General features: G+C 39.9%; 1 protein-coding gene across 34 annotated transcripts in view; it reads right to left on the bottom strand.

The window, feature by feature from the left end:
* Positions 1–8677, bottom strand: part of LOC122009658 (thylakoid membrane protein TERC, chloroplastic-like) — a 36989-nt gene extending 28312 nt beyond the window's left edge. For 33 of the 34 annotated variants that reach the window (XR_006119607.1, XR_006119617.1, XR_006119624.1 and 30 more), the window contains exons 1-3: positions 8536–8677; positions 7385–7611; positions 7219–7281 (exon numbers count right to left, since the gene is read on the bottom strand). The gene's annotated coding sequence lies outside the window, so the exon portion shown is untranslated. The remainder of the gene's footprint in view (positions 1–7218; positions 7282–7384; positions 7612–8535) is intronic. The other variant, XM_042565908.1, reaches the window with a different exon arrangement.
* Between the last annotated feature and the right edge of the window lie 11902 nt (positions 8678–20579).

Below are 20579 nucleotides of genomic sequence, written 5' to 3'. Positions count from 1 at the left end.
AAGAATAATAATAATTATTGTTAAAATTGATCATTACAATTTTTTTATGATAATTCATATTTTTATTAATTTGTTTGTTATTAGACATTATTATTTTTGTTATTATTTTTTTATTAAAAAGTAATGTCCTTAATTAATATTAACATTTATAATATATAATATTTTTTTAAAAAAAATTATAAAGCAATTAAATTAAAATTAATTAAATAATAACATTAACATTAATAAAATAAAACTTTATATTTACTTTTCTCCCTCACACTTCCATCCCAAAAATTTTAAATTCCCGCCCTATATCATTCATCTTCCTTCCCCTGTCTTACCATACACTCCCCATCTCGTTAACTTAATTAATCAAAGTTTTAACCTAAAACTCCGCAGCATTCCGCTCCTTCTCTTCGAGCAAGAAAATTCTCCAAGTAATCCTAAATTCCTTCAGGCAGCGAACATTGAGAGGCAACGACCGACGAACAACGGCCCGGTGGCTGACGAGCAGCAAGAGGTGGTTGTTGCCTCATGAGGCAATTAGCGGCTGCTTGTGGGGCGGTCGTTGCCTTGCGAGGTAGTGAGTGGCCGCTCGTGGGGCCGCCGCTGATGAGGGAGGGAGCGGCCACTCGTGCTCGCGATGCAAATGTTGTTGCCTCGCAAGGCGCGTGCACGGCTGCTCGTGGGGCCGCCGTTGACAAGGGAGGGAGCGGTCGCTCGTGATGCAGCTGTCGTTGCCTCGTGAGGCGCCCAGTGAGCGGCTGCTCGTGGGGCAGCCGCTGACGAGGCAAACAGCGGCTGCTTGCCACAATTTATGCATCAACAAGCTATAATTTCTTCCACACCAAATTTGGGTTTCTGCGGTGCTACTGCAAGCTTATTTTCTTGATACACTTTATGATTTTGGAGAAGAGGTTTTGATGCATCCCCTAGCTTTAGTATTGTTTTGTTAGGAAAGGAAAAAAGGGCAAAGTTTTCTTTTTTCTCAACCTGTGATGGTCTTTGCATGATTTTACCTTATCTCCTTTTCTTGAAACTGACTTTGTTAGCTTCTCATTAGAGATAATTTGGCAACTCACTATCTTTCTTAGTCCATTTAGTTTGATAAAATCTCTATTGCAACTTCTTCTCATCTGACAGTTATATTTTAGCTTAATTTCCTATTTATAGTAGAAAAACTACTTGGTTTGGTTTGTCAAACAATGTACTTTTACCAAATATTAGTGCTGTAGCACCAAATCTTAGTTAGACATGAATTAATTTGGTAGTTAGCATTTTCCTTCTTAGAAACTTGTTGAGATGTTGTAATCACCTTTGATAAACTTATTGTTCTTTGTGATTAATATCATACAATTCTATATTGTTAGCAAGCAAAGCTTTCATGGTGTTATGCGATTGGAAGCAATTAAGGCTGTAAACAAGCCGAGTCGAGTCGAGCCGAGCTTTAGGGTGTTCAAGCTTGTTTGATAAAGTAACCAAGCCGAGCCAAGCCGAGCTTAAAATGAACCAAGCTTTTGAAATGAGCGTTCAAGCTTGGCTTGGTTTATTTTTTTTATGAGCTTGAGCTTGTTTGAAACTTGGCTTGAGCTTGGTTCGTTTAGGTGTTATCAAGCTCTCAATTCAAGCTTGGCTTAAGTTTGGTTCGAGCTTGGCTTAAGCTTGGTTCGAGCTTGGTTCGTTTAGATGTTATCAAACTCTCAATTCAAGCTTATTTGATTGTTTGAAACTTTTAGTTGTTTGATTGATTATTGAGCTTGATAATTTAAATTTATTTATTTATTTTATTATTTATTTAGCATATTGAAAAGAGTTTTATTAATAAATATGGTTCGTGAACGTTGTTCACGAACATTGTTCACGAACGTTAACGAGCTGAACACATATGTGTTCAAGCTTGTTTGTTTAGCTTAACGTGTTGTTCAAGCTTGTTTGTTTAATTAATCTTATGTATATTGAACGAACATAAACAAGCTCTTACCAAGCCGAACACCAAGCTTGTTCACGAACACTTGGTTCATTTACAACCCTAGAAACAATGCAGATTTGGAGGAAGGTCCTTCAACAGAGGTTCTAGAATTATTCAACCATGCTGAGGAGGATCTTTGCCCATGATGACCGGTCATGGCTGGTCCCAAGCCCGGATAAAGGAGGAGGGTTGCGTTAGGTTGCCAGCCAGCGTTAAACTATGACAAATATTCAATGAATGAATTCATTAAACTATTATACTAATGCTAGGTTGTTCCCCGGAAGGAACGCGTTACAGGGTCCGACTGTAACGTCTCGGCAAGGACCGCTACATCTCCAGAACTCGGGTGTAGTGATAAATATGCAAGAGTTCGCGTTACAGGGTCCGACTGTAACGTCTCAGCAAGGACCGCTACATCTCCATGAGAACTTGGGTGTAATGTTAAATAGGCAAAAGTTCTCACACCCTAGGTTAGATAAGAACAACTATGATAAGAAAACTAATAATCTAATATTTGAAATATGGAATATAGGAACTCTCACTGATAAATCAATGGAGGTAGTAGATATGATGATTAGGAGAAAAATTAGTATTTTGTGTGTACAAGAGACAAAATGGATAGGCGAGAAGGCAAAGATGATAGAGAACTCGGGTTTTAAGTTATGGTACACTAGAAAGAGTAAAGCAAGAAATGGAGTGGGTATCATTGTAGATAATTTGTTAAAGGATGAAGTTGTAGGAGTAGTTAGAAAAGGGGATAGAATTATAGCCCTTAAGATAATAGTGGCGAAAGAAACTATGAACATAATTAACGTATATGCACCACAAGTAGGATTAGATGAAGCTACCAAATCAAGGTTTTGGGAGGACTTAGATGAAATATTACAAAATATTCCACCAAGTGAAATGATTTTAATAGGAGGTGATCTAAATGGGCATGTCGGAGTGAAAAATGAGGAATATGAGAGAGTACATGGGAGTTATGGGTTTGGAACGAGGAATGAGGAAGGGAAAACTATATTAGATTTTGCGATAGCATATGACCTTATATTAACTAATACGTTTTTTAAGAAAAGAGAAAAACACTTAGTCACATTCAAAAGTGGGAATAATAAATCGCAAATTGACTTTCTTATGGTTAGGAAGAAGGATAGAAAGATTTGTAAAGATTGCAAAGTCATCCCTGGAGAAAGCTTAACTACCCAACATAGAGTAGTAGTGTTGGATATATGCCTCAAACATAGTATCAATAGAAAGAAAATATATACAATTCCTAGAATTAAGTGGTGGAAGTTAAAGGATGGGAAACAAAATATATTTAAGGAGAAGGTAGAAGTACAAGCATTAGGTGAGATATACGATGACTCTAATATAACATGGGATAAGATGGTATCAAAATTGAAAATAGTAGCTAAGAGTGTACTCGGTGAGTCAAAGGGACATGCACCATTAAGTAAAGAATCTTGGTGGTGGAATGAGAAAGTACAAGAGAAAGTGAAGGAAAAACGAATAGCTTATAAGAAATTATATATTTGTAAGAACGAGGAAAACTTAAAAAAATATACAATAGCCAAGAAAGAAGCTAAGAAAGTAGTGAGTGAAGTAAAAAATGAAATTTTTGAACGGTTATATCAAAAATTGGATATAAAAGAAGGGAAAAGAGATATTTATAGAATAGCTAAAGTAAGAGAAAGGAAAACAAGAGATCTTAGCCAAATAAAATGTATTAAAGATGAATGTAATAGGGTATTAGTAAATGATGGAGAAATAAAAGAGAAGATGAATGTAATAGGGTATTAGTAAATGATGGAGAAATAAAAGAGAAGATGAATGTAATAGGGTATTAGTAAATGATGGAGAAATAAAAGAGCGGTGGAAGAGGTATTTTCATCAACTTTTTAATGAAGGTTTAGGTGACCAACTTAACTTAGATAATTTAATTAGATCAAATGAGCATAAAAATTTTAATTTTTATCGTAGAATTCAAACTTCAGAAGTAAAACAAACTTTAAATGAGATGCACAATGGAAAAGCCGTTGGACCAGATGATATTCCGATAGAGGTATGGAAGTGCTTAGGGAAACAAGGTATTGAATGGCTTACAAAATTATTTAACATGATATTGAAAACGAAAAGAATGTCTGATTAATGGAGGATAAATACTCTAGTTCCCTTATATAAGAACAAGGGAGACATACAAAATTATGCAAACTATAGGGGTATTAAACTAATGAGTCATACTATGAAACTTTGGGAAAAAGTAAAAATAAAAAGATTAAGGAAGGAGACCACAGTGACAGAAAATCAATTTGGGTTCATGCCTGGAAGGTCGACAATAGAAGCTATACATCTCCTTAGATAATTAATTGAAAAATATCGGGTGCAAAAACAAGATCTACACATGGTATTCATTGACTTAGAAAAAGGTTATGATAGAGTTCTAAGAGAAATTATATGGAGAATTTTTGAAAAGAGAGGTGTTAGCGTAACATATATTGAACTAATTAAGGATATGTATGAGGATGTAACGACCAGAGTAAAGACTTCAGGCGGAATAACTGAAGCATTTCCAATAAAGATAGGGTTACATTAAGGATCAGCCCTAAGTCCCTATCTTTTTACACTAATTATGGATGAACTCACTGCGCACATTCAAGATACAGTACCGTGGTGCATGTTGTTTGCAGATGATATTATTTTGATAGATGAAACACGTGAAGGAGTAAATGCTAAGCTAGAATCTTGGAGGGAAACACTAGAAGGGAAAGGTTTTAAGCTTAGTAGATTAAAGACAGAATATATGGAATTTAAATTTAACAATATTAGAAGTAATAAAACAATTATTAAGATAGGAGAGGACGAGTTGCCCGGAGCCGAGAGATTTAAATATTTAGGATCATTTTTACAAAATGATGGAGGGATTGAGAGAGACGTCTTACATAGAATACAAGCAAGATGGGTGAAATGGAGGGGAGCGTCGGGTGTTTTATGTGACCGTAAAGTACCTCTTAAATTTAAAGGTAAGTTCTATAAAACCACGATTAGACCTGCTATGTTATATAGAGCTGAATGTTGGGCTATGACTCGAGCACATGAGCATAAGATGAGAGTTACAGAGATGAGGATGTTAAGGTGGATGTGTGGACATACGAAGATGGACAAAATAAGGAATGAGAGCATTAGAGAGAAAGTCGGAGTTGCATCTATTGAGGACAAACTCTGAGAGACACGTTTAAGATGGTACGGACATGTACTTAGACGACCAATAAATGCTCCAGTTAGGCGATGTGAAACTATGATAAACATGCATATCAAACGAGGAAGAGGAAGACCAAAAAAGACTTGGTTAGCAACAATAAAACAAGATAAAATTTATTTAAATATAGATGATGATATGATAGGAGATAGAACTTAATGGCGTAAAAGGATTCATACAGCCGACCCCACCTAGTGGGAAAATGCTTGGTTATTGTTGTTGTTGTTGCTGAGGAGAACATTGAAAGAGGAATTGAAATGTGGGAAGATAAGAAAGAGAAGTGATTCAAGGAACTCTTTAAGCCCAATGAGGCAAAAGTATTGTTGCAAAAGAGGGGGTTTGGAAGACTATTCCACAAATCTCTCAATTGATGAAGTTGCTGAACTGGGTTTCAAGATGAACTCTCAATTGAATATACTATGGGGAACTGTGCTTTATGAGCAATCTATTGTGGAATTCAAATTAGGCATTCCACTTTAGGAAGAGTGTCTCATGACAACAATGGATAAATTTATGCTGGCTGGAGCTTCTTCAACTGATATTGCTATGATGGTCAAAAGTCATTGTGCCAATGAAACTACTCAAGAAGGTAAACAGATTTATCCTTAAAGATATTAGTGAGACTATGGTGGTTGATAATCTGGGATGTTAACACTTGAAAGATCTTCATTGTTGCTTATTATATAATTTGTTAATTCATCCAATTGTCCTGAAATTTAAGTTCCTAAATCTTCAGAGACTAGGTATTCTCATTTTCTATTGGTTTTTGCAAAAAAATCCCACTAGTTTTTTGTTAATGCTTTCTCCATGTCAAATGCTTAGGTCAATGCTTATGCTTAACATAAGCATGGCTGTCTAAACTTTCCACTATAAACCTTTGAGCTCTTTTGAGCAAACATCATAAACCTTGTTTTTGAAGCAACCAACCATTATGAATTCGAGTTAGCAACTGCAACCTACAATTTTTAAACTCATGCTAATTAAAGAACAACTAAGGATGTTGATGTAGCAGAATTTTTGAATTGTGATAGTAAGTCTGTGAAGTAATGTTGACTGGTAAATACTTTCCACATCTCTCTTTATTTAAAGATATTTTCCAAGGATTTGTCCACTCCTGATAGCTTTGTGTAAGTAGGCATCAAAGTTCATCTAAATGCTAATTTGACTCAAGTTTTGCATTCCAAGCCTATGAACAGACACGATTGGCAATTGAAGAATGCCTCCACTCAATTTACTTCCCAATCTAGAAGTATGGTTTAAGAGTCATCTGTGATATAACATATTATCATTCTTCCATTACATGAGCATCTCAGAGATTGTAGTTTTTAGTGAAATGATAATAAAATCTGCTATTATTCCAGGATCAGGTTTCAAGATTGATGAGATAGTGCAAGCATGGAATGAAATGTAGGATGCAAAAAGGTGGCTGAGTTGTGTTTCATCTTCCAGACTCGAACCTTTACTTCATTGACCTTTGGAGCAAATGTAACGTCACAATTTCCATGTAAAGATGATTTACATGTGGACGATGTCGGGCTATTAGATTGAAGTGCAATAGTATAGATTCCTTTTTGATGCTTTTTTGTTGGAGAAGACTTATTATTGAAGGTTGTATATGTTTTGGGGATTAAAAAAAGTTGTGTTGGTGGTACATTGTGGAGAAAATGTAAATGTGATATATTAATATTTTGGAATGTAATATGAATATTATATGTTGTTTTGGTAATGCAAATATGTTATGAATACAAATTATTCCAAATAAATCCCACCACTTAGCTGGATGAAGTCTATTTCTCATTGTTATTGCACTCGCACTTCCAAATAATCCCTTAGAAGTTGAAAAATCAACAATTTGATGCTCTATCTCTTTCAAATTTTCTACCGTCATACTTAGATCATCATCGTAGTCAATTATCAATTTTGCTAACCAAGCATAAGGTCCCTCATTAGATTCAGAAGGATACTTGGAAATAGAAACGTAAGGCAATCAAGGGTTCAAAAGATGACTCACTATATATTGTGGATGAAGTAGTGGATTCTATCTCTCTTCAAGTATTTTACAAACAACTCATACCTGCATAGAATAAAAGGCAATAGCACAAAATATAAGCAGTCAAAAATAATTAAAATGGAAGAAATAAAAAATGTTACTATAGATTTAGAATAAGAGAGTGCACCCTTTTAAATTATTTGGTAATTGAAGACTCTCTTCTGCACGATTCATCTCTTTATAAATGAATCCCATGGTTGGTTTGTCATCATAATATATCTTCAGAAGTACGTCAATGATAGGAAGAGCAAAGATCAGACAATAGACTATATCACGCCAAAATCCACAATCTTGAACTATTTGCTATATTTCTTCTCCCTCTTTTGTCTTTGCCAATTCATTTAATTTCCATTGCTTCGATGAAAATATTGCAATAAGTTTGTCTCTCACATCAAAGAGATATAACAAAGTCAAATATGAAGTAGCAGATGGAGTAATAGTTGGTACATTCCAATCCTTGCATTTAGTGAAATCTCTTAACATCGAAATAACTATTGTTCTCAAATAAATAAATGTACTAATCTTTTTACCTTTAACAATAGTTATCTGATGATGTGACAAGTTATTCTCAAAGTCTTCCAAAATTCCATCTAATAATTAGACGACACAAGGACTCTAAAAAATCTTTTTTCTTTTTTCTATCAACAATTTCCCAGCAACCTTATAATTTGCATCATTATTAGTTATCACTTGAAAAACATTCTCCTCTCCAACCACTTCAACAATTTCATCCAACACTTCAAAAACTTTTACAGTTGTTTCAGAAAAGCCAGATATATCAATAGATTTCATAAAAATAGTAACTTCTGGACTATTCACAAAAAAATGTTTCCCTTTGAATCTTTCCATTCATCACATATTATTGAACAACCTGTTTTCTTCCAATCATATTTGTACTCAAGCATATCAAATTGTATTCTTCATTTCTTTTTCTAGAGAAGAATTTCCATGCTTTTGATAGGAGGGAGATACAAATTCCGAACCACATTTCCCAACCAATTCAAACATTTTTGTAAACTCTGGATTTTTAGCACAACTAAAGGGAATGCCACTTGTGCGAAAAAATCTAAGAATTTGTTGGCAAGCTTCATCTCTCAATTTTTTTCACTGTTATATGGATTATTTTCTCCTATTCCTTCCTCTTCATCACTCATCATTTTCCTTTTTAAAGCTAATCGTGATGTTCTCCACTTACCTAAGGGCGAACATGATTTAAAGTACATATGAATGGACAGGTTCGAAATTTTCGATAAGGGATTTAGAGAAGGGAAGGCTGACCTTCTAACAGAGTAAGAATCGACGCAGATGAGCCGCAGTTTGCGCAGCGGAAGAACGAACAGAGCGAAGCTACGTCGCCGCCGGGAGAAGGAACTCTGATTAGGGCAGAACTAAAAGCTTCGAGCATTCAACGAGATCCAGATCCAACGATTCAACTACAAAGTAATACGAGGGTGAATATCCAAATCAGCCCCCAGACTATAAGAATTTCTAAATTAGGATACTCTTTTCGAAAATATTTACTCCGAGCCTCAAACATCCCAACTTATAGGTTTCGTTTAGCATTTGCCACCTCCAAATGGGAATTGTAATGAATACTGGACTTATGGGTCACTCACGGTTGTTAATATTTTTCGATTTATTTTAATAGTTAGTGAAAAATTTATATTAGATCAGACTGATTATCTAAGTTCGAGATCATCCACTTTGATTAATTATCTTTTTTTTCATTTAACATTTACCAAAATAAGAGAAGATGGGATGGTAGATGTATCTAAAATAAATCCTACATATTAATTCTATCTAAGTCGGTCTTGAAAAATTAAGATGTTTTATGTACATTAATTGTGAATATTAGTACGATAATGATGAAATATTGAGAAAAAAATAAAGAATTATTAAAAATAGTAAAAAGAAATTTTTTTAATCAGATTATTTAGGTGAATCGGGTTATCTAAATTCGGATTTAAACTTGTCATGTTATATTCAAGTCGGATTCAGATTGAAAATTTTTAATAACGTTGGAATCAGTTATGACCCATCTAAGTCCGGATAAAAGAAAAAGGTTAAATTAAATTATTAATCAATATTAAATATGATAAATATTTGCCGTTACTTAATCTCATCCGAATGCAAGTGACTTGACAAGATACCTATTTAGATACATATTTGGATACTTTAGATATATATATGTTAGAATTTTTTTACTTTTTTCTATAATAATATTTGTATAAAAATCGATAACATTTCAAATTATATAAAAATCTAATTCCATAATAAATAAAACAATTACGTGAACGTGGTATAAGCAAATAAATAAACTTGTCATATACACAATGAACAAGTAGACATGTTTTTTACCTATAAATAAAAGGTCCAACATATTTTTAAATTTTTAAATTTTTTTTTATTATGTTTATCAATTTAAATGAAATATTATTATAACTATCTCGAGGATGCGGAGGCCATGGATGTTCACCAGCAAAAAACGATGATAACCCTCGTCTCGGTCCCTTATTGAAAAGAAAGTAAATTATGTGGATTATTTTAACCTAATATATATAGAAGTCCTTTTATATGGTGGTGGGAAGACATAAATAAAATAAAATAAAATAATCATGTGGATCATTCATGCGGTGCATAAAGAAAATAAGAAATAAAAGATGCACCCAATGTTTTTTTTTAAAAAGGAGAAAACTATGAAGGATGTTATTTCCGGGGTAAAGTGATTAACTTCTCTGCTAATGAATCTATACATCCATACAACAAAAGTATCTTCATAGAATTGTCATCAATGCAAAAACCATCAATTTATTTATCCAAAGAGTATATTCCACTAAATTTTATAGGCGAATTATTAAAAAAAAAATTGGACAATGATAGAGATGATTCGGATAGTAATTAATGTTCAAAATACCAGCACATTTTCTTCATAAAATGAGATAAGGAGTGATTGTCCTATATATTATCATGATTTCTAATTCATAGTAGGATCATGAGTTTTTGCTCAAATTTGTTGGAAAACTTTGTCTTTACCAATGATAGTAGGAAAATCATAGTGATGAATGTTGTGATTATCTGATTTTTGTGTATTTGGATAAAATATTTATTGGGATACAATTAAAATTCCATATTGAAAAGATTTTAAAAATACCATGAATTTAAAAGGATGTAAGATATCTTCATTAACATGAGACCTTTTGGATAGAATCCAAAAGCAAAGTCATGAGAGGTTATGTCCAAAGTGAGCAATACCATATTATTGTGGAGATATGTGAACATCCTTTGGACACAACAAATGGTATCAGAGTCATGGTCAATACAGATATCATATGGGGTGGCCTTGAACGATGTTTGCAAGGAGGCCCGGAGTGGGTCAGGATGACCGGATGCTTGTGAAGAAGTTCGGAGCAGGGCAGGATGATCGGATACTCGCGGGGAGATCCAGAGCAGGTCAGGGTGATCGGATACTCGCGGAGAGATTCGGAGCAGGTCAGGGTGATCGGATGCTCGCGGAAAAGCCCGAACCATGAGAGTAATAATGGTCTTTTGTTTGAGGGAAAAATTGTTGAGATATAATCAAAATCTCACATTGGAATGATTTAGAAAATATTATGGGTTTAAAAAGATATAAGATATCTTCATTGGCATGAGACCTCTTGAGTAGAGCCCAAGAGCAAAGTCATGAGGGTTTATGCCCAAAATGGACAATATCATATTGATATGAGTTATAATAAACGGATTCAGAGAAATAATGCGCTTAGTTAGTTAATGGCCGATCAGATTCAAAGGAGCTCGGCTAGATGAAAGTTAGTCAGGGCTCTAAATACTTAAGCTCTCTAAATCCCTTTTTTACTTGCATGACAGGATAAAAGGTCAATCAGGCTCGAGGATCATAAGTCTTTTGTATCGGGCTCGGGCTCGAGGATCATAAATACTTAAGCTCTCTGAATCCATCGCCTTACGTCATTTTTCATCTTTGGTGGCACTTTCAAAAGTTATAGGATCACAATCTGAAAATAAAACAAAATGAGTGACTAGATCTTCTATTTTTGTGACTTCATAGTCTTCCATCCATGTAGGCCTTATTCGAATCCAACGAACAGATTGAACTACTGCATCAATAGCTTATGCTGATGTGGACAAAATTTCAGTAGCTGTTGGACTATCTTCTAATGAATTTTTTGGCATAAAGACTGTTGATGTTGGCTCTCTTTCAGAATCCTTTTCAAAAACAGCTTGAGTAGGTTGCTGCCTATTCCAATCCCAATTGTTTTTGTCATCAAAGACAACATCTCGATTGGTCACAATCTTTTTGGTTTGTTGGTTAAACAATTTATATGCTTTGGATACTTCACTAATACCAAGAAAGACATATTTTTCCCTCTTATCATCAAGTTTCTTCCTTTTCTTATTGGGATATATGCATAAGCTAGTGATGTAGTCAAAAATTTTAAAATGATCTACAGTTGGTTTCCTTTCACTTCAAGCTTCCTCTGGTGTCATATTTGGAACAACAAGTGTAAGACTTCTATTTAGGATGTTAATACTCCAATTTAATGCTTCAAACCAAAAAGTTTTTGGAATTCTCCCTTTTGTCAACAAGCTTCTCACCATATTGAGGATAGTTCTGTTTTTCCTCTCTGATACATCATTTTGTTGGGTTGTAAAAGCAGCTGTTAGCTCTCTTCAAATGTCATGAACTTTACAAAAATCTTTAAATTTGGTTGAGCAATATTCTCCACCCTGATATGTTTGGAGGGTTTTAATGGTGTTTTCTATTTCATTTCCTACACGAACCTTGAAGCTTTGAAATGCACAAAATGCTTCTAATTTTTCTTGTAAAAAATAAACCCAAAGTTTTTGAGTAATCATCAATGAAGATAATTAAGTATCTTTTACCTCCATTAGAACATGGTATTATCGGGTCATATATATCGGAATAAATTAGCTCCAAAACATCTTTTGCCCGTTGATCATGTCCGAACGCTAAGTCGACGGACGCTGGGGATGTGGCACGCTCCGCTGTCTCCGACTAGTGGTGTAGATCTCCGGCGAACTTGCAAAGAAGCCGAGCCGGGAGGGGTTTCCCGGCGACAGCCCTCCGACGCTCAAGTCAGGCAACGAGAAATGAGAGAGGCAGCGTAACTGTGGCTACAGTGAAGATTGTGCATACCTTCGTCGACGTCTGGGGGGTCCTTATATAGGACCCCGAGGAGGCGCGGGCACGCTTCTCGATGTGTGCACGGCCCCCCAAACATACCTTAACGAGCCTATGTCAGAAAAGCACCTCTGACGTCATTCCGTAATCGTCCGAGCATATCCCAGATGTGACGGTGGAAGCTTCCACCGTACGATCCTGCGTACTGCTCGGCCGCCAACCCTGCTCCCTGTCGGCTGCAGACGTCTCGAGGATGATGTTATCCCCTGTCTCCTTTGTCCTCTTGCGCCTCCTGTCTGTTCCAGGGCCGAGCGGTTCAGCCGCTCGGCAGGCATATCACTTCTGCCCCGGTTGTAGGTATCGGTCCGACTGGGAGGACTCCCGGTCGTATGCTCGGATGAGATTGTTCCTGTCTGTCTTTGTTGCCTTGTGCCCCGGCCGAACGGACAGCCCGCTCGGCCATGAAACCTTTTTACCTTGAGCATCGGAAACCCGACCCCTAGTTGGGTTGTCTTTCATTCGGCTCGGAGGATTCCCGGTCAATCAGCCTTCTCAGTCCGGTCGGTCGGGTGGTTGATCGGGTGGCCGGTCGGCCCTCTCAGTCCGGTCGGTCGAGTTTCAGGGTTGACTCTCTTGACCTTTGACCTCCATGTGTCGTTGACCTTCCGCCAACGAGGGTCCCCCGTCCTTACCACCAGATCACATGCCTCCCCCTCAAGTCTAGTCGAAGGAGACACTAAGTCGACTGACTGGACTGCCGGTCGGCCGGAGTGACACCGCTCTACCACTTTCTGGAATGTTCCTCCTCACGGCCGCTCGGCCTCTTACTGCCGCTGGCTTTCTACCGTGTCGACGGTCAACGCTGACGCCCTTCGGATCTCCACGAGATTCGTACAAATCCTCTCCATTAAGACTGGGCACGCGCGTTGCGCGTCGTAATGGCGCTCATTAAATGCACCCCTATGGCATGGCGCCACGTGGCACCTCCGCTGGCGTCATCGTACGGCTCGACGATGTATCGGATGGGACATCGGCGGTTTGAAATGAACGGCCCGATGTGGGCCTCGGTTCCTGTGACCTACATCCGACGGTCGAGGCCGATCGGGCCCGACCTTATAAAGCCTTCACCTTCTTCCTCCGCCACACCCTTGCCTTCGCGTGTCCTGCAGCCTTCTTTGGTGCTTCAACGTTCCGGCGACTCCGAATTCCCGTTCTCCGACGATTCTCCGCCTCCTTCCTTCGATCCTCAACTTCTTTGTAAGGTTCTTCCGCCTTTCTTCCTTTGATTCCTGTGTTTTCTTCGCGCTTTTGGCCGCGTTTCATCTTTTGGTTCCTGCTTTGCTCCTCTTCTCGCTTGCGCATTTGCTTTTCCTTTCGATTTCTGCTTGCTCCGTTGCTCTGACGATGGCAAGTTCCTCTCAGCCTGCAGACCTAGCTCTCGGCCGATGGTATACCACCATGGAGTCGCAGTTCGATTGGCGCGACGCCGAGAGCCTGTTTAACACTTTTGATATCCCTTTCGATTTTGAACTGATTTTACCTTCACCTTTCTCTCAGCCGCACAAACCACCGAGCGACGCCTTTTGTCTTTTCCGTGACCAATTCATAGTCGGTCTGTGGTTTCCCCTCCACCCCTTCATTGTTGAAGTTTATAACTTTTTTGGCATTCCGCTCGCCCAATTGGTTCCCAACACTTTTAGCCTCCTGTGCGGAGTTATGGTCTTATTTAAGATACACAACATTTCCCTCCGCCCGGAGGTCTTCTATTATTTTTATTATCCCAAGTAGTCCGAGCCGGGCACTTATCTGTTTCAAGCTCGGCCCGGCTTAGTCTTTTTTGATAAGCTGCCCTCTTCCAACAAAAATTGGAAGGAGAACTTTTTCTACCTTCGTGTTCCCGGGCGGCTCCCCTTCCACACAAAATGGCAGGTCGGACCGCCCATCTCTCCCGAGCTGAAAAATTTAAGACCCGACCGGACTATCTTCAAGCAGTGAATCTGCTAGCCGGTCTGAAGCTCGACATCAACAAGCTCCTACCTAAAGGAGTGATGTACATATTTGGTTTGAGTCCGAGCCGGACCCCCCTCCCGGGCAGCTTCGGTAAAAACTTCACTTGTACATTTGCCTTGAGTTCTAACTGATTTCCTTCTCTTTTCTTTGCAGCGAATATCGTAATGGAGTCCGTGCTGTTCAGAATCTTGAAGAAGAAAGCGGTCGCGCTCGAAGCGGCAGCGGCCAAGGAAATGGAGCAACTGGGCATTGCTCCGGTCGGCTCTCATGAGGACGAGAGTGAAGCGCAGGCAGGCGAGTCGGCCGCTCAGGCTTCGCCTATGGATGCTGTTGTTAGTGCAACTTCTAGCAAGGAACCAACCGTTCGAGAGGAAAGCTCCGATCCGGAGGACGAACTCCCACTCGACAGGAAAAGACGGCGAGTTAAGAAGCCCCTCCGTTCGATAACCTCCGCAGTGCAAGCGTTCGAGCGAACGGGCACCGCCTCTCAACGCGGCAAAGAACCATCGGTCGAGGCACTTTCCTCCGACCGAACTACCTCTCAGCTGGATGCGCCTGCGGTGCCAATCGAAGCAGTTCCGGTTACCTCCCTTCCTCCTGTACCCCGCTGAGTCCTCCGTGTTGGGACCGAAAAGTAGCTAGAGGGGGGGTGAATAGCTCTTCGCATGCTCGTCGTCGGCGTTGCTCGTTTCTTTAGAGATATGCAGCGGAAATATAAGAAACAAAAGCATACAACGCTAACAAGGATGGTTTACTTGGTATCCATCTCACAAGAGGTGACTAGTCCAAGGATCCACACCTACTCACGCACCCTCCACTATGAATAACACTCCTTTATGGTAACTCCCAAAGACGGAGAAGCCCTACAACACTCTCAATACAACAAGAAGAAAGGGAAATACAAGATAAGCAAAAGCTTACAAGATGTACAATAAAAACCCTAACCCTAACTTCTTCTTCTTGTTTTTGATCCGCCTCTTGACTTGGAAGAGCCTCCAAGAATCTTCAAGAACTGGCGATCTGGAGCTTGGAGAGAGCTATGGAGGTGCTGGAGAGTATCTGGAGTGAATCGTGTAAGCAATGCCGAAGGAATCACACGCCAACAGCTATATCCCGCGCCAACGGTCGAATTCCGATCGATTGGATTGCTCCCAATCGATCGAGAAGGTTTTGGATCGATCAACCGATCAATCCAGAGTGCCTCTGTGCTCTCTGGAATAGCCTAGATCGATCGGCTGATCGATCCAGGGCTTATCGCGCACAAACAACAACTCCCAATCGATCCACTGATCGATTGAGACCTCTGGATCGATCCACGGATCGATCCAAAGGGGTTCTGTTTGTGGGGACTCACCCGATCGATCAGCTGATCGATTGGGCATGATCCAATCGATCGGCTGATCGATCCAGATCTGCTGGATCAATCCGCTGATCAATCTAGATCTGCTGGATCAATCCGCTGATCAATTTAGATCTGCTGGATCAATCCGCTGATCAATCCAGATCTTGGTTTTTGCCCAAAAGCAAGTCCAAAGCCCCCTAAACCAACATCCAGTCAACCGTGACTTGTTGGTACATAAAACTTAGCATCCGGTCACCCTTGACCAGCTAAGACTCTCTCACCAAGTGTCTGGTCAATCCCTTTGACCCACTTGGACTTTCACCAGATGTCTGGTCAACCTTGACCCATCTGGATTTCCCCGTGCCTGACTTCACTCACCAGGACTTCCCTTCTGCCTAGCTTCACTCACTAGGACTTCTTTTCTGTCTTGTTTCACTCACCAGGTCTTTCACCTAGCTTCACTCACTAGGATTTTCACTTCTGCCTGGCTTCACTCACCAGGTCTTTCACCTAGCTTCACTCACTAGGATTTTCTATCTGCCTAGCTTCACTCACTAGGTCTTTCACCTGGCTTCACTCACCAGGATTTTCCTTCTTCCTAACATCCCAGTTAGGACTTCTCAGTCAAGTATCTGGTCAACCCTTTGACCTACTTGACTCTTCTTCAACCAACCTGATCAGTCCCTGATCAGAGGGGAATTGCACCAAACAATCTCCCCAAATGAACAACTGCACCTGCACTTGTCCATATCATCGAAGTCTTGTATTATCAAACATTGAAAACCAAATCAGGACTCAAGCTTGGTCAACCAGGTCAGCCTTGACCTGAGGGATATTGCACCAACAATCTCCCCCTTTTTGATGTTTGACAATACCACATTTAAGTTAGGCTAATGTCATAGCATCAACCTCCTTCATGCCACTAGGTAATGAAGGCATAAGTTAAACCCTTCATTCTCCTCCTAAGAGGGCAAACTCCCTCTAGGTAATAAAGTCCTAACTTAAACCGTTCATTCTCCCCTATTGACACACATCAACAAATGTCCCATCTTTGGGCACACATCAACAAATTCACTTGTTGAAAACTCTCCCCTTTGAGACTCTCCCCCTGAAGAGTTGCTCATCGTTGTTCACAACTTCACTCGTTGTGATCAACACGACAATGAAAGTCTCATACCCTTCATTATCCTTAACCCTACATTCTCCCATTAATGTAGTCAAATGCCCATCCTAGAGCATTTCTAACTTAAACCACTTGAACAATGAGGATATCCACTCCCCATTAAAGTTCAAACGCTCAACCTTGAGCATGTTCTGAAAAGAAAGTTAACCACCTTCCAAGGTTCATGAAAAAAAATAATTTTCATGTCTTTAAAGAGTCCCTCCCCCTAAAGACATGGTGGTAACTTCTGTCATTGCACCAACAATGACTTGGAATCCCTAAACCTTTAGGAAACTCAAATTTAGAAGTTTTGAGGTTCAAATATTCAATATTTAAAGCACACCTCAACCTAAACTTCTATTTAGTCTCCCTTAACCAATCCATCATTGTTTTCAACATGAAAACACCCTTTTTATGTATACAAATGTATTTTTAAGGGTTTGGAATGGTTACCTAGACTAACCATGGTTTAAAAATGCTGAAATTAGGCTTTACCAGCCAAAATCAGTAACTTCGATCGATTGGAGTTGGGTCCCAATCGATCGGACCATGCTGAATCGATCCACTAATCGATTCAGGAGAGCTGGATCGATCGATGGATCGATCCAGACGGCTTTTGTTCATGAGAAGCCTGTTCTCAATCGATCGCCCGATCGATTGAGACCCTTCAATCGATCGGGTGATCGATTGAGGTATGATAGTTGCTGAAATTTCATTTCAGTCAACTTCAAAAACCCCTAGAAAATTCTACAAAATTCCAAAAATTGTAAAAATTTGTGTAGACATTATTTAGGGTATATATTTTCAAGGAAAAATAGTTTTCTAAGAAAATACATCATATTTTCAAAGATTGATACAAACTTAAAAACTTACAAAAACTTTAGTGTTTTCTTCAAGTTTGTGTCTAACTATTCAATGGTGATTACCATCAAAAGATAGCCTTCACCAAGGTTTTCCAAAATTATTTTAAAAACATTTTCAAAACCAATATCCCACCATGTTCCTTGGGCTTAAAGCACATGACTTGTACATTAGCTTTCCCAATGATGGGAAAACACATAACTATGTGTTTTAATGAACTTAAAACTCAAAAGAATGCACTAATTCAACATCTTGAGTTTTGTTCATCATCCTTACATCTCACTTGTATCTAATGTGCTCTAAAACACATACAAGTCATCTCAGGAATTGCCTGGATCGATTGGCTGATCGATCCAGGGCTTATCGTGCACAAACAGCAGCTCCCAATTGATCCACTGATCGATTCGGACCTCTGAATCAATCGCCCGATCGATCCAGAGGGGTTCTGTTCGCGCGACACTTCTCCCCAATCGATCCACTGATCAATTGGGATAATGACTGTTGCAGGGACTCACCCGTCGATCGGTCGATCGATTGGGCATGATCCAATCGATCGGCTTATCGATCCAAATCTTGGTTTTTGCCCAAAACCAAGTCCAAAGCCCCCTAAACCAACATCCAGTCAACCATGACTTGTTGGTACATAAACCTAGCATCCGGTCACCCTTGACCAGCTAGGACTCTCTCACCAAGTGTCTGGTCAATCCCTTTGACCCACTTGGACTTTCACCAGATGTCTGGTCAACCTTGACCCATCTGGATTTCTCCGTGCCTGGCTTCACTCACTAGGACTTCCCTTCTGCCTAGCTTCACTCACTAGGACTTCTCTTCTGCCTGGCTTCACTCACCAGGTCTTTCACCTAGTTTCACTCACTAGGATTTTCACTTCTGCCTGGCTTCACTCACCAGGTCTTTCACCTAGCTTCACTCACTAGGATTTTCTATCTGCCTAGCTTCACTCACTAGGTCTTTCACCTGGCTTCACTCACCAGGATTTTCCTTCTTCCTAACATCCCAGTTAAGACTTCTCAGTCAAGTATCTGGTCAACCCCTTTGTTGGGATCGAAAAGTAGCTAGAGGGGGGGTGAATAGCTCGTCGCGTGCTCTTGACTTGGAAGAACCTCCAAGAGCCTTCAAGAACTGGCGATCTCGAGCTTGAGAAGAGCTGTGGAGAAGCTGGTGAAGATCTGAGATGAATCGGTGAAGAGTTGCTGCAGCCATCGCACGCCTGCAGCTCAAATACGACGCAACGGTCGGATCCCGATCGATTCGAAAACTCCCAATCGATCGGGGAGGCTTTGGATCGATCCACGGATCGATCCAGAGCGCCTCTGTGCTCTGGAGAAAATGCCTGGATCAATCCACGGATCAATCCAGCGCTTATCGCGCGAACCAGCAGCGTCCCAATCGATCGGCTGATCGATTGGGACCTCTGGATCGATCCACGGATCGATCCAGAGGCTCTCTGTTCGCTGGGAAAGGCCTGGATCGATTCACTAATTGATCCAGCTCCTGGATCGATCCACTGATTGATCCAGCTCTTGGTTTTTGCCCAAAACCAAGTCCCAAGCCTCTCAATCCAACATTCGGTCAACCTTGACCTATTGGTATATCATGCCTAGCATCTGGTCACTCCCTTGACCTGCCAGGACTCTCTCACCAAGTGTCTGGTCAATCCCTTTGACCCACTTGGACTTTTCTCTTCTTGCCAAGTATCCGGTCACTCCCTAAGACCTACTTGGACTTTTCTTCCTCGTGCCAAGTATCCGGTTAATCCCTTTGACCTACTTGGACTCTCACCAGATGTCTGGTCAACCTTGACCCATCTGGATTTCTCTTGCCTGGCTTCACTCACCAGGACTTTCCCAATTGCCTAGCTTCACTCACTAGGTTTTTCACCTGGCTTCACTCACCAGGATTTTCCTCCTGCCTAGCTTCACTCACTAGAACTTCCCAATTACCTAGCTTAACTCACTATGTCTTTCACCTGGCTTCACTCACCAGGATTTTCCTCCTGCCTAGCTTCACTCACTAGGACTTCCCAATTACCTAGCTTCACTCACTAGGTCTTTCACCTGGCTTCACTCACCAGGATTTTCCTCCTGCCTAATATCCCAGTTAGGACTTCCCAGTCAAGTATCTGGTCACCCTTGACCTACTTGACTCTTCTTCAATCAACCTTGCATTGTCAAATATCGAAACCCAAACCAAGACTCAAGCTTGGTCAACCAGGTCAACCTTGACCTGAGGGATGTTGCACCAACAATCTCCCCCTTTTTGATGTTTGACAATACCAACACTATCACTTACAATACCACATGTAAGTTAGGCTAATCCCATAGCCTAAACCTTCTTCATGCCACTAGGTAATGAATACAAGTTAAGCCCTTCATTCTCCCCCTAAGAGGGCAAACTCCCTCTAGGTGATAAAAGCCTAACTTACTCCCTTTCATTCTCCCCCTATTGGCACACATCAAACCATGCCCCATTTTTGGGCACACATCAACAAATTCACTTGTTGAAAACTCTCCCCTTGAAGAGTTGCTCATCGTTGTTCACAACTTCACTCGTTGTGATCAACACGATAATGAAGGTCCCATACCCTTCATTATCCTTAACCCTACATTCTCCCCCAATGTAGGCAAATGCCCATCCTTGAGCATTATCCACTTGAATCCACTTGAACAATGAGGATATCCACTCCCCATTAATGTTCAAACGCTCAACCTTAAGCATGTTCTTAACGGAAGGTTAACCACCTTCCAAGGTTCATGAAAAAAATAATTTTC

The sequence above is a fragment of the Zingiber officinale genome, chromosome 8A (assembly GCF_018446385.1).
Source record: "Zingiber officinale cultivar Zhangliang chromosome 8A, Zo_v1.1, whole genome shotgun sequence".
Lineage (NCBI taxonomy): Eukaryota > Viridiplantae > Streptophyta > Magnoliopsida > Zingiberales > Zingiberaceae > Zingiber > Zingiber officinale.
The sequence above is the reverse complement of the archived record's forward strand: the minus strand, read 5'-3'. Positions and strand labels throughout refer to the sequence as shown.